Genomic DNA, 13,389 nt, shown 5'->3' with positions numbered 1-13,389 from the left:
TTCCCAACATCAGGGTCTTTTCCAGGGAGTCTTCTCTTCTCATGAGGTGGCCAAAGTCTTGGAGCCTCAGCTTCAGGATCTGTCCTTCTAGTGAGCGCTCAGGGCTGATTTCCTTCAGAATGGATAGGTTTTTTCTTCTTGCAGTCCGTGGGACTCTCAAGAGTCTCCTCCAGCACCATAATTCAAAAGCATCAATTCTTCGGCAATCAGCCTTCTTTATGGTCCAGCTCTCACTTCCATACATCACTACTGGGAAAACCATATCTTTTACTATACGGACCTTTGTTGCCAAGGTGATGTCTCTACTTTTTAAGATATAAAAGTAGAGTTTCTCCCTAATATATGGGTGGAATTCAATTAAGTTTTACTCATGGTAAGCTCATTGAAATTAATGGATCTAACTTTGTCATTAATTTCAATGGGTCTATTCTGAGTAGAGCATAACCTATGTTTCGCCGCCCCCCCTTTTTGTACTTATTTGTTTGGTTGGGCAACCGCCACCACACAATTCACACAAGTATGATTTTTGAAGGATAGTGCCTTTGCAGTTCAGGAATTAGGCAGATTTGCATTAAAAAGAATGAACAATGTTTATTGCATTAGTGCATGGACCATAGCAAAATAAAACAAAATATCAAATGTTTGTGATGTTCATAGAAGTTCAGAAGTCACAACTAAAATTAATAAATAAAACGCAGACAGAATTCTAAAATAAAATAAATGAAGCTTTACCTATACAACGGGTAGGCATTACTAAAACAAAAAGTGACATTTGGAAACTATATCAGGATATACTTTATGCTTTCATGTCTTCAAGTCTCCATGACACTTTACAGAAATGGAATTGAATAACTTTCCCCTAAGTGTGGCACTGTGGGTTAAACCACAGATCCTAGGACTTGCTGATCAGAAGGTCGGCGGTTCGAATCCCCATGGCAGGGTGAACTCCCGTTGCTCAGTCCCTGCTCCTGTCAACCTAGCAGTTCGAAAGCACGTCAAAGTGCAAGTAGATAAATAGGTACCGCTCCGGCGGGAAGGTAAACGGCGTTTCCGTGCGCTGCTCTGGTTTGCCAGAAGCGACTTAGTCATGCTGGCTACATGACCCGGAAGCTGTACGCCGGCTCCTTCGGCCAATAAAGTGAGATGAGCGCCGTAACCCCAGAGTAGGCCATGACTGGACCTAATGGTCAGGGGTCCCTTTACCTTTTAAGTATGGTGGCACGTAACACAAACAAACAAAACCCTGCACAAGTCACATGTGAATTAGGGCTGCCATACATCCATATTTTTCTGGACGTTGCCAGGATTTCAAAGGCAGAATCGATGTCCAGGGAGAATTACCAAAAGGTGGTGCTTTGTCATGGATCTTAGGAAAGTCAGTTGAAGAAACACGTCTTCTTGACATTCTTCTTTTTTTAAAAAAAGCTCAAAAACTTTTGGGGTGTCCTGGTTTTTACTTTTTAAAATATGGCAATGCTATGTGAACCAAACTACTTACCCCCTCCCATCTCCCAATCACAGCTAAAAAGCAGAGTTTACATCCCCAGTCATCCATACAGCTCACAGAGTGACCCAGTGCCAATCACAGAATCAAACACACCCACACCCACACTCTCAGAGTAACCTACCTCACTGGTTTGCAGTGTGACTAAAATGGAACTGTCCCCTTGAGTTCCCTAATGATAGGGTGGTGATGGGATATAAATTTGAAAAATAAAATAAAATAAGTGACATTTGTGTCAGAGAGACACCCCAGCAGCTGCCAGGGCCAGGTGGTAGCTCAGTGGCAGAAAATCTTAAGTTTTCTCCCTGTCTGACACCCTGGAAGACCACGGCTATTTCATTCCTTATAATGCTCATCAATCTCTGACTTTTGTCTTCTGGGTTTCTGGGGTTTTTCCTGTTGTTATTCTGTCTCTCACAGCTACAATAAACCTACCATTAAAATTGTGGACTGGTCCTTTCTTCCTCAGAGGGCAAACGGGCAAATTTAGCAGGGGATCAAATACTTTTTTCCCTCACTTAGGGCAGCTTCCTACGTTCCTTCTTCCTTCTGGTGATTTCACACCATGAATTCCTTGAGGCATTCTACATAGTTTTGCCAGGCTTTCTCCACTCCAGAAACAAAAAACCAGCCAGTTGTTATTTTCCCCCAGTCACAACCGTCCCTCATTATTTCAGGCCTTCTCACCAGGTGCAAAGAATCGAGTCACATAATCAAATTCCTCAGGCAAAAGCATTTTTTTACCCCCCTTGGTCGATTTCCTAACACGAACAGATTTTTCCCCCCATAGCTAACAAGTGTCTGTGCTAATCAGCTTCGCCCACTCATTTTCACAGAATAATGTGTGAGAGCTATTTTTGGCTCTCATTTTGCTGTTCATACCAGTTGTTCTAATGTCCGCCCCCTCCCTCCCTGGAGCATTCCATCCTATCTGCTTTCCCATGTCCAATAAGACGCACTTCAATCTGCAGTGTATAGACCATTCCACTTGCAAACAAAAGCCACATTGGATAGCTATTTCACTATCTTGCATGCATACCCTCCAACATTTCTCCAAACAAAATAGGGACACCCTATTTAATAATAATAATAATAATAATAATAATAATAATAATAATAATAATACCCCGACCCATCTGACTGGGTTGCCCCAGGCACTCTGGGCAGTTTCCAACATATATAAAAACACAATACAGTGGTACCTTGCGTTACATACGCTTCAGGTTACATACGCTTCAGGTTACATACGTTTCAGGTTACAGACTCCGCTAACCCAGAAATAGTACCTCGGGTTAAGAACTTTGCTTCAGGATGAGAACAGAAATCGTGCTCCGGCAGCACAGTGGCAGTGGGAGGCCCCATTAGCTAAAGTGGTGCTTCAGGTTAAGAACAGTTTCAGGTTAAGAACGGACCTCTGGAACGAATTAAGTACGTAACCAAAGGTACCACTGTAAAGCATTACGCATTTAAAAAACAACACCTTCCCTACACAGGGCTGCCTTCAGATGTCTTCTAAAGGTTGTATAGTTATCTCCTTGGCTTGAGGGTCACGTAGGTCCATACCCTCCAAGATTTCTCATATGAAAACAGGGACACCCTGAGGAAAAAGTGGACATTCTGGGATCAAATCAGAAACTGGGGTGGCTTCTGTAAATCTGGGACTGTCCCTGGAAAATAGGGACACTTGGAGGGTCTGTACATGGAACTTGGAGAAATGTACCTCCTCTGAGGAGAACTTAATTGGTCCCATGACAGGGGTGAAATAACAAGAGGGGACACAGAGTTGGGAAAATCTTTATTGACAGGAGTAGAAAGCGGGCGTGCCATGGCAGTAGGGCAAGGATCCTGGTCTACATTCCAACAGCCCTTGATGGCCCTGTATACCTGAAGAATCATCTCCAGAGAGCCAGTGTGGTGTAGTGGTTAAAAGCTATAGACTCGTAATCTGGGGAACTGGGTTCGTGTCTCCGCTCCTCCACATGCAGCTGCTGAGTGACTTGGGCCAGTCACACTTCTTTGAAGTCTCTCAGCCCCACTCACCTCACAGAGTGTTTGTTGTGGGGGAGGAAGGGAAAGGAGAATGTTAGCTGCTTTGAGACTCCTTCGGGTAGTGATAAAGTGGGATATGAAATCCAAACTCTTCTTCTTCTCTTCTTCCACCTCTATCATTCAGCTCGGACACTGAGGTCCAGCTCTGAGGCCCTTCTGGTGCTTCTTTCATTGAGTGAAGTTACGGGGAACCAGTCCCCAGTGCCAACCATGGTACAGTGGTGCCTCGGGTTACGAACTTAATTAGATCTGGAGGTCCATTCTTAGCCCCAAACTATTCTTAACCTGGGGTACGCTTTTGCCAGCGCACGATTTCCGTTCTCATCCTAGGGCAAAGTTCGCAACCCAAGGTAACTACTTCCAAGTTAGTGGAGTTTGAAACCTGAAGTGTTTGTAACCTGAGGTACCACTGTATTTGCAAAGCAGGCTTAGGATGCACACAGGTCACCTGAACATGGACTCCCCCTCTCACGCTGTGGTGAGATGTGCCGTCTTTATTAAATCACAAAATTATTTATAAATTTGCACCTGTAGCTATAAGAAGCACATGCAGATTCAATGCAGATCTGCCCTGGTTTTAGGAGGGATGATGAATTTCCTGTATTATCACAAGTTTGTTGAATTGTCGTGTAGCAAATGACCCAGAGGGTCACCTAGTCCAAACTCCTGCAGTGCAGGAATTAAGCCATGGGTTCTTATTTTTGTCTTGTTTTCTTCTGTTTTGTTTAGGTGAGTTATAGGTGGCATGTTGGCAGTTTTGCCTGTTATATTCTTGAACTAAATTTGCTGGAGTTGCTTTGTTTCTTCTTTGCTTTTTTCTTTGTTGCAAGCTAAGAACAGGCAGGAGACAGCCTTACTCTGGTGCAACTGTTTCGCACGTCACCCTCCCTGAAAGCAGATAAAATATAATTCCCCTCGTAAAGCCAAATCTTTAGTTTCCTGGCTCCTCTGGGCCCTGGGACCAGATGGCTTCCTCTCATTTTGGCTGAGAGTCAGTCTGCGGCTTCCATTTTGGCCTCTCCTTCGTCTCAGGCTCTGGATTTTTATGTGGCAACGGCTCAAAGTGGTCAAATAATTGCTTGGAAAAGGCTGTTTATAGGCAGAAGTGGGCCTACTTCCACCAAATCATGCTTTGCAAATATTTTGTATATCACCATAAAGCTAATTAGCTATTTTTGTTTTGCAGCTACAAGGTACATGCGATGCAGTAGAAGGTTTTCCTGGGATCTCGGTTGTTTTAACTGATTTGATTGATGTTGCAGAATTAAACCTATTGAAAAACCTATGTGAGATAATAATAATAAAAAAATCTGGGCATTTAAAATAGAACTGGCTTTGTGCCACAACTTTTAACACTAGGCTGATATCCAGATGTAACACAGGTGATATTTTTACTGGCATAATAATAATAATAACAATAACAATAATAATGATAATAATAATGATGATGATGATAATATGGGTTGGGTTATCTGGTTGGGTTTCTCCTTTTGGGAGCTGCCCAGCCACTCTGAATATTAAACAGAATAATAAACAGAATAAAACATCAGACATTAAAAACTTCCCTAAACAGGGCTGCTTTCAATTGTCTTCTAAAAGTCAGGTAGTCATTTATTTCCTTGACATCTGCTGGGAGGGTGCTCCACAGGGCGGGCACCACTACTGAGAAAGCCCTCTGCCTGGTTCCCTGTAATCTCACTTCTCACAGAGAGGGAACTGCCAGAAGGCCCTCAGAGCTGAACAATGGGGGTGGAGACGCTCCTTCAGATATACAGGACCAAGGCCCTTTAGGGCTTTAAAGGTCAGCACCAACACTTTGAATTGTGCTTGGAAATGTACTGGGAGCCAATGCAGATCTCTCAGGACTGGTGTTATATGGTCTCAACGGCCACTCCCAGTCACCAGTCTAGCTGCCGCATTCTGGATTAATTGCAGTTTCCGAGTCACCTTCAAAGGTAGCCCCATGTAGAGCACAGTATTGTACTGCTGCAGTCTTGCTACCTCTACAGATGCCCACCTTGGGCAGGGACGTTTTCCAGTAGCAGCCAGCGATGCTTCATCCATGCTTGCGGAATGCCAGGTAAATTTACTAGTAGCTATATATTTTTCATTTTAGTCCATGGTGATTTGTGAGCAATTATCTCTCTTTTCAACCCCTCCCTATTCATAGTATGTTCTTTCTTTTTTTCTTAAATAGACTGCCCACACCAGTAAAAATTAAATTGGCAACTTTGCTGTATTAATTTTAACGTCCTCAGAAATATCGCTTTGCTCTTGTCCTGGTGACATTCATGAAATATTTAGCAGGGAAGGGGGAGGATTTCTTCACATTGTCAATGTATTTCACCAAAGAAAGATGTTATGTTCCTGGCCCACCATGGCATATTTATAAGAAGGACCTCTAAGTCATTACAGGGCCTGGACACCAGGACATCACGAAGTTATTACATCAGGAACATAGTTTGCCTCAAGACTTTTTGGATGTAGGCCCCGCTGCTGAAGACCTAGAGTTGAGAAACATCTATGGTAACTATCTTCCTTGAGAAGGTGAATTGGAAGAAATGTGGATCTGCGGTAGATCACAAGCTTTTCATTGAGAAAGTCTCACATTCAACCCCCTCCTCTCCTCAAGCTTCCCAGTTAAAAGATCAGATAGTAGGTTGAATGATCAGGTATAAGGAGAATGACCTCTGCATAGGTCTCTGAAGACCTGCTGATGGCCCGAGTAGACAATACTGGTCAAGATGGGAGGTTGGAAGAAGGTAATTCAGGGTTTGCCGATGAATCTCATATTATTTGTAGCATAACAATATGGTGTTTTTAAAATATCATCTGTCCAACAATGGTCCCATCTGCATAAGACATTTAAAGTAGTATAGTAAAACCTCAGTTGTCAAGCGTAATCCATTCCGGAAGACCGTTCAATTTCCGAAATGTTCGACAACCGAGGCGCGGCTTCCAATTGGCTGAAAGAGCTTCTTGTAGTCAAGCGGAAGCCACTTCAGGCTTTCGAGTTCTGAAAAATGTTTGAAAACCGGAGCACTTACTTCCAGGTTTTTCTGTGTTCGGGAGTCAAAACGTACGATAATGGAGGCATTCGGGAACCAACGTTTGACTGTATAATACAAATGTAAACAGTTCCCTGAAGAATCATGAGAAATCTAGTTTGCTAAGCTTGCTAGGAGTTGTTAGGGTGCTCCCATTCCCTTCACAGAGCTACAATTCCCAGAGGAAAGAGAGATTGACTCTGGCACACCCCAAGTATAAGGGAGCTTCCTATGGTGGATAGATTGGAAAGGCCTTTCGGTCCGACCTTACAGTTGGGAATGTCCAAGTGCAGCCTCTGGCATTTACATTTACAAAGGATCTCGGATTGTAGGGCTAATACTTTGGAGAGTCGCTGCCAGCCATAGCAGACAGATCAGGGCTAGATAAGCTAATGGGTTAAGAAACTCCATGCATGTTCTGTTGACTATGGAGCCTAACAGAAGACCAAAAGAATGGGGATGGAAAGGTCTGAGGAACAAGCTTCAGCTTCTGGATCCTCTGTGAAGACAATGACATGTCCACATTAGTGATGTAATAAGAGGCAAGGGAGATCTGTGGTCTTCCAGGTAGAAGCTGGAAGTCAACATGAGAGGGCTGGACTAGAAGACCCTTTGGGTCCCTTCCAACTCAAGAATTGCAATTCTATAATTCTATAATCAGTCCTGGCCAGCATGGCCAGTGGTCATGGATGATGGGAACTATAGTCCAACACCACCAAGGGGATGGTGGTCTCAAATTCCCCATCCCTTTGCTACCCTATCTGGATCTCTCTTACTGTGTTAGGCTGTGTGGAAGAGGACTATCAGTTGTTCTACTCTACATGACTTCTGTGTAGGAAGTTTGCAGCTGCCATCTAGGCACTGAATTGAAAACTGGCCATGCACTTCCCCATATTCCAGACCCTGCCCAGATCTAGTCAAATCTCCAGTTTGATTCACTGGTTTTGGCTGTGTAATTATTAATACGTGGACAGACTAAACCAGACCATGCTTAAGTGAACTGGGTATTTTAATAAGCTAACAAAATGAGCCTTTCCAGTGATTTAGGTAGCTGATATAAACAGCCAATTCCAAAGACACTAATGAGTATGTCTTCCAGAGATAATGCATGACATTGATCAAAGGGATCAACTAATATTGCAAAAGCCACAATAAATAATTTCCTATGAAATGATTTTTATTTTATTTATTTTCACCTCTGAAAACCTCTGGCGAGACAGTAGAATTATGAACTAGGAGGAAGAAGAAGCTTGCGTGTTTCGATTTCGGTTTCATATCACTAGCCCAGTCATTTGGAGCTCATGTTTATCTTTTATTAATTTCAAGTTATCCATGGTGCCCAGTGCCCATTAGGACTGCTGGAGAGGAAGGCAAGGAGCTCAAAAGAAACAGTGACAGGAAGACCAAGCTAATTCTAGTATGGGCCCCAATTCTCCTCCCAGCTGAGTTCTGAAGGGCAACATTGAAGCACAGAAAGAGGATGCTAACAGCCTAGGCCACCCACTGCATTGGTTGGAACTAAGAAGGCAGCTTAGTTCTAAGGGCAGATTAAATTTGGTGGGGCAAAGTCCCATGTAGCCCTAATTGACCAAACTCCACTGCAAGTTATAACCAATTACCTGTTTTGCATTTATCCCATAGAATGGTCCATGGTCAAAGATGCTTTCCTCCAGATATTCATGACATCTGGAGGAAAGTAATGTTGGCCATCCCCACTGTAGTGTCAAAAGGAAAGTCACTGCTACACCATTCTCCAAATAGCAGTTCAGACTCACATTTTGTTTGTGTCTATGTATGTAGTGATGTATGGAAGTGAAAGCTGGACTATAAAGAAGGCTGATCGCCAAAGAATTGATGCTTTTGAATTATGCTGCTGCAGGAGACTCTTGAGAGTCCCATGGACTGCAAGAAGATCAAACCTATCCATTCTTAAGGAAACCAGCCCTGAGTGCTCACTGGAAGGACAGATCCTGAAGCTGAGGCTCCAATACTTTGGCCACCTCATGAGAAGAGAAGACTCCCTGGAAAAGACCCTGATGTTGGGAAAGATGGAGGGCACAAAGAGAAGGGGACGACAGAGGACGAGATGGTTAGACAGCATTCTCAAAGCTACCAGCATGAGTTTGACCAAACTGCGGGAGGCAGTGGAAGACAGAAGTGCCTGGCGTGCTCTGGTCCATGGGGTCACAAAGAGTCGGACACAAACAAACAACTAAACTAAAATGATCTGAATTTGACTCGGGGCTCCAGGTGGAGGAGAGAGCCTGTGGAGGACTTGATGGGGAATGTCCTTCCTCTGTGTAGTAGTCTACCTGTTCTTCATGAAGGATATGAACCCATTCTTAAAAGTAAAAAGTTGGAAGTGCTGCAAAAGAGTTAACCTGGAGAAAGAGGAGATGGTCAACTGCAGTAATGGCTCGACTGGAGTCATTTAACTGATTGTGCTATTCAATCAATACATTTTTAAAAAAACCAGAAACATAGAGATGCTGTGTATGCAATCCCTTGGTGTGTGCATGGGTGCTCTGAACATAGCCCATGGTGACTTTTGAGCTCTGTGCAGATGACCCATTAAGCAGAGCACAGAATTTAGCACTGCTGAAGCCAGGATGGCAGGGTGGTAATTCAAAGGTTGCTGTGGCAACGACGCTTAATTTCCAGCAGTCAGACAAAACAAAGGATGGTTTATAGGACAATTAATATAGGCTGTGCTCCATGTCTTCAGGCTTTCCGCTGCCTGAGGTAACGGCCATTAGTGGAGCCATAAACTATGTGATGATCTGCATCGCTGGGTCTCAAATGAAGACGTTTATTTTAAAATTTCATTCAGGACAATTCAATTTTGTTTTAGAAAAGAGAGAGAGAGAGATGATTTGTCAAATGTATCTTACAGGCATTGATGAACAGTTGCTATAAAGGGGAAAAGAGCTAAGAATGAGATATGACAGAATGCCCAGACATCCGTTGTCTTGAGGTGCCGACTTGGGAGATGAGTTTTCAACTGGGCTCAACAATTTGGTGCTTTGGGGTGAGGGCCCTGCTGACAGCCTCCTGCTTCATGGATGACATGCAGATTCATTTTGGTATGCCCCAGGACTTGACTGGAGCATGGCTGCCAAGCCCCAGAAAGAAAATGGGATTTTTGATTCCAAGGATTGGCCATTACATGAGACACTTGGTCCACAATGGACCACTGCAATGGGTTACACACATATGAAAATGTACTGGGAACAAAATAAGACAGCAAAATGCTTTATTTTATTTTATTTTATTTGAACATTTCTATCTCACCTTTCCTCCAAGGAACTCTAGGACCTTTAAGACATTCCCCAGAGTCCCCCTCCAGGTCCCTCTGTCTAATAATGTGAGCCACTTACTACAGAGAACGGCACCTTGGCAATGGAATGCTCAACTGCAGAAATGATCACCTGGTACTTCCATTAGGATATTCCCTGTACCAAGTGAAGATCTTCTTGATCTACCAGGCCTTATAACTTGATCCTTGTTTATTTCCCCCCTTGTTGGGTTTTACTGCTGATTTATTGATCATAGGCTGCTTCGTATGACTTTGTTCTGCTTTGTGTGGATTTGTGCCGCTTCTAAGCTCCTTTTGTGTGGATGCAGTCTGTTGACTATTTGTCTTGAGTTGTTAATTGATTACATTTGCATTTATTAATTTCAATAGATAGATAGATAGATAGATAGATAGATAGATAGATAGATGATAGATAGATAGATGATAGATAGACAGACAGAGTTGCTTAGGTGAAAATGAGGGCTCCAGCTAACCCAGTTTCAATCTCTTAGAGGACATATTTCCTTGTCTTTCTGAGTTATACAGTGGTACCTCAGGTTAAGTACTTAATTCATTCCGGAGGTCCATTCTTAACCTGAAACTGTTCTTAACCTGAAGCACCACTTTAGCTAATGGGGCCTCCTGCTGCTGCCATGCTGCCAGAGCATGATTTCAGTTCTCATCCTGAAGCAAAGTTCTTAACCTGAGGTGTTATTTCTGGGTTAGCGGAGTCTGTAACCTGAAGCATATGTAACCCGAGGTACCACTGTAGTGGGATTAAGAATATCTTGCTGCATCACTCCATCTGGTCCAGAAATCAGTTCCCAACAGTGGCTAACCAGAAGCTCATTTGGAAGCCCACAAGGAGGACATGCCAGTAACAGCACTCCCCAGTTGTATGTACCCAAGTTACTGATATTTAGAGGTAGATTGTCTTAACCTGGCACTAAAAACATATTAGCAAGAGTGCCAAACAGGCCTTGCTTGGGAAAGCATACCATAGGTATGGGGCCACAACCAAAAAGGCCTCTCTGTGTGTGCCATTGCCATTGTCTGACCTTCTCTCCAAGGAGTCATCCAGAGGAAGTCCCCAAATGATGACCTTAGGGTGCAATAAGGTTTGCATCAGGAGAGGCATTCCATTAAGCATTGGGTAATATCAAATTTAGTTAGTTAAACCCAGCAGTTTCATTTGGGCACTGAAATGTGTCAGCAGACAGTGCAACAGTGCCAGAACCATAGGGCTGTAGAGTTGGAAGGGGACCCGAGAGCCATCTAGTCAACCCCTGCCATGCAGGAATCTCAACTAAAGCATCTGTGACAGATGGCTATCCATCCTCTGATTGAAAACCTTCCATGAAGGAGAGTCTACCACCTTCCAAGGAAGCCCATTCGACTGTCAAACAGCTCTTACCATCATAAAGTTCTTACTGCTTAGCTCCCATCAGCAGCTTGGCTGCTGCATTTTGCACCCACTGCCTTTTCCAAGCCATCCTTATAATCATTACATAGAAGGAATAATGAACTTAGCCTCATCCAGGCAGCAATAAGCAGGCCTGATCTACATGTGTTCCAGTAGATTATGGGACCATCTCAGTGTAGCCTGGGGCCACCCAGCACCAGGCAAAACACAAGAGGCATGGTTGATTCTCCTACATATATTGTAAACCACCCTATGATCTTCTGATGAAGGGCAGTATAGAAATTTAATTGATGGTGATGATCTCGCTTTGGGCGGAGAGCTAGTTTGTATTGTGAATTTCCCAACAGACTGGCCAGTGCGTACCCGCTTGCTAGCTTGCATTTGCAGTTCCTCACCCTGGGTTCTGCTTCACCTGACAAAGGGACTTCCACCAGTGAGGAAGCTTTTTCAGGGCTACATTCCTTGTTGAGCAACCTTATAGCACCCACATGTCAATGGCAAGGGGGCACAGAGGCAAATGTGGAGCCCCTGGGGCTGAGTTTCTGCTTTCATCGAAATTCTCTTATATCCCTACAGTGAGAGCTCTGGGAGGAAGTACAGTGGTACCTCTGGTTATGTACTTAATTAGTTCTGGAGGTCCGTTCTTAACCTGAAACTGTTCTGAACCTGAAGCACCACTTTAGCTAATGGGGCCTCCCGTTGCCGCCGCCCTGCCACCACGCGATTTCTGTTCTTCATAGAATCATAGAATCATAGAGTTGGAAGAGACCACAAGGGCCATCGAGTCCAACCCCCTGCCAAGCAGGAAACACCATCAGAGCACTCCTGACATATGGTTGTCAAGCCTCTGCTTAAAGACCTCCAAAGAAGGAGACTCCACCACACTCCTTGGCAGCAAATTCCACTGTCAAACAGCTCTTACTGTCAGGAAGTTCTTCCTAATGTTTAGGTGGAATCTTCTTTCCTGCAGTTTGGATCCATTGCTCCGTGTCCACTTCTCTGGAGCAGCAGAAAACAATCTTTCTCCCTCCTCTATGTGACATCCTTTTATATATTTGAACATGGCTATCATATCACCCCTTAACCTCCTCTTCTCCAGGCTAAACATGCCCAGCTCCCTTAGCCGTTCCTCATAAGGCATCGTTTCCAGGCCTTTGACCATTTTGGTTGCCCTCCTCTGGACACGTTCCAGTTTGTCAGTGTCCTTCTTGAACTGTGGTGCCCAGAACTGGACACAGTACTCCAGGTGAGGTCTGACCAGAGCAGAATACAGTGGCACTATTACTTCCCTTGATCTAGATGCTATACTCCTATTGATGCAGCCCAGAATTGCATTGGCTTTTTTAGCTGCCGCGTCACACTGTTGGCTCATGTCAAGTTTGTGGTCAACCAAGACTCCTAGATCCTTTTCACATGTAGTGGTCTCAAGCCAGGTGTCACCCATCTTGTATTTGTGCCTCTCATTTTTTTTGCCCAAGTGCAATACTTTACATTTTCCCCTGTTAAAATTCATCTTGTTTGTTTTGGCCCAGTTCTCTAATCTGTCAAGGTCGTTTTGAAGTGTGATCCTGTCCTCTGGGGTGTTAGCCACCCCTCCCAGTTTGGTGTCATCTGCAAATTTGATCAGGATGCCCTTGAGTCCATCATCCAAGTCGTTGATAAAGATGTTGAATAAAGATGTTGATAAAGATGTTCTCATCCTGAAGCAATGTTCTTAACCCGAGGTACTATTTCTGGGTTAGCGGAGTCTGTAACCTGAAGCGTACGTAACCTGAAGCATATGTAACCAGAGGTACCACTGTATTGGAGAACCTGGCATATAACAAATCAGTAGGGTGCTGAGAGACTTTGGATGTGGCCCGCAGACACCATGCTTATGTAAAACAGACAAAGAAAGATTTAGTAGGCGAGCCGATAAGATATATCTAAAAGGAAAGCAAGTTTCAAAATTGCCCTAAGTGGGATAAATTGCAGTATTACTCTGGCGATGCACACATAAAAATGGATTATCTTAGAGGAAAGCAATAATATAGAGGAGATTCTTATTTAATAAACTTTCAGGGCGCAGCTT

The 13,389-nt window shown here is 43.8% G+C and overlaps 1 protein-coding gene across 1 annotated transcript in view; it reads left to right on the top strand.

The window, feature by feature from the left end:
- Window positions 1-13,389, top strand: part of RIT2 (Ras like without CAAX 2) — a 199,646-nt gene that overhangs the window by 167,294 nt on the left and 18,963 nt on the right. The gene's annotated exons all lie outside the window — the stretch shown is intronic.

The sequence above is a fragment of the Podarcis raffonei genome, chromosome 11 (genome assembly GCF_027172205.1).
Source record: "Podarcis raffonei isolate rPodRaf1 chromosome 11, rPodRaf1.pri, whole genome shotgun sequence".
NCBI lineage: Eukaryota > Metazoa > Chordata > Lepidosauria > Squamata > Lacertidae > Podarcis > Podarcis raffonei.
Note: the sequence above shows the minus strand (reverse complement) of the source record. Positions and strands in the feature narration are given on the sequence as shown.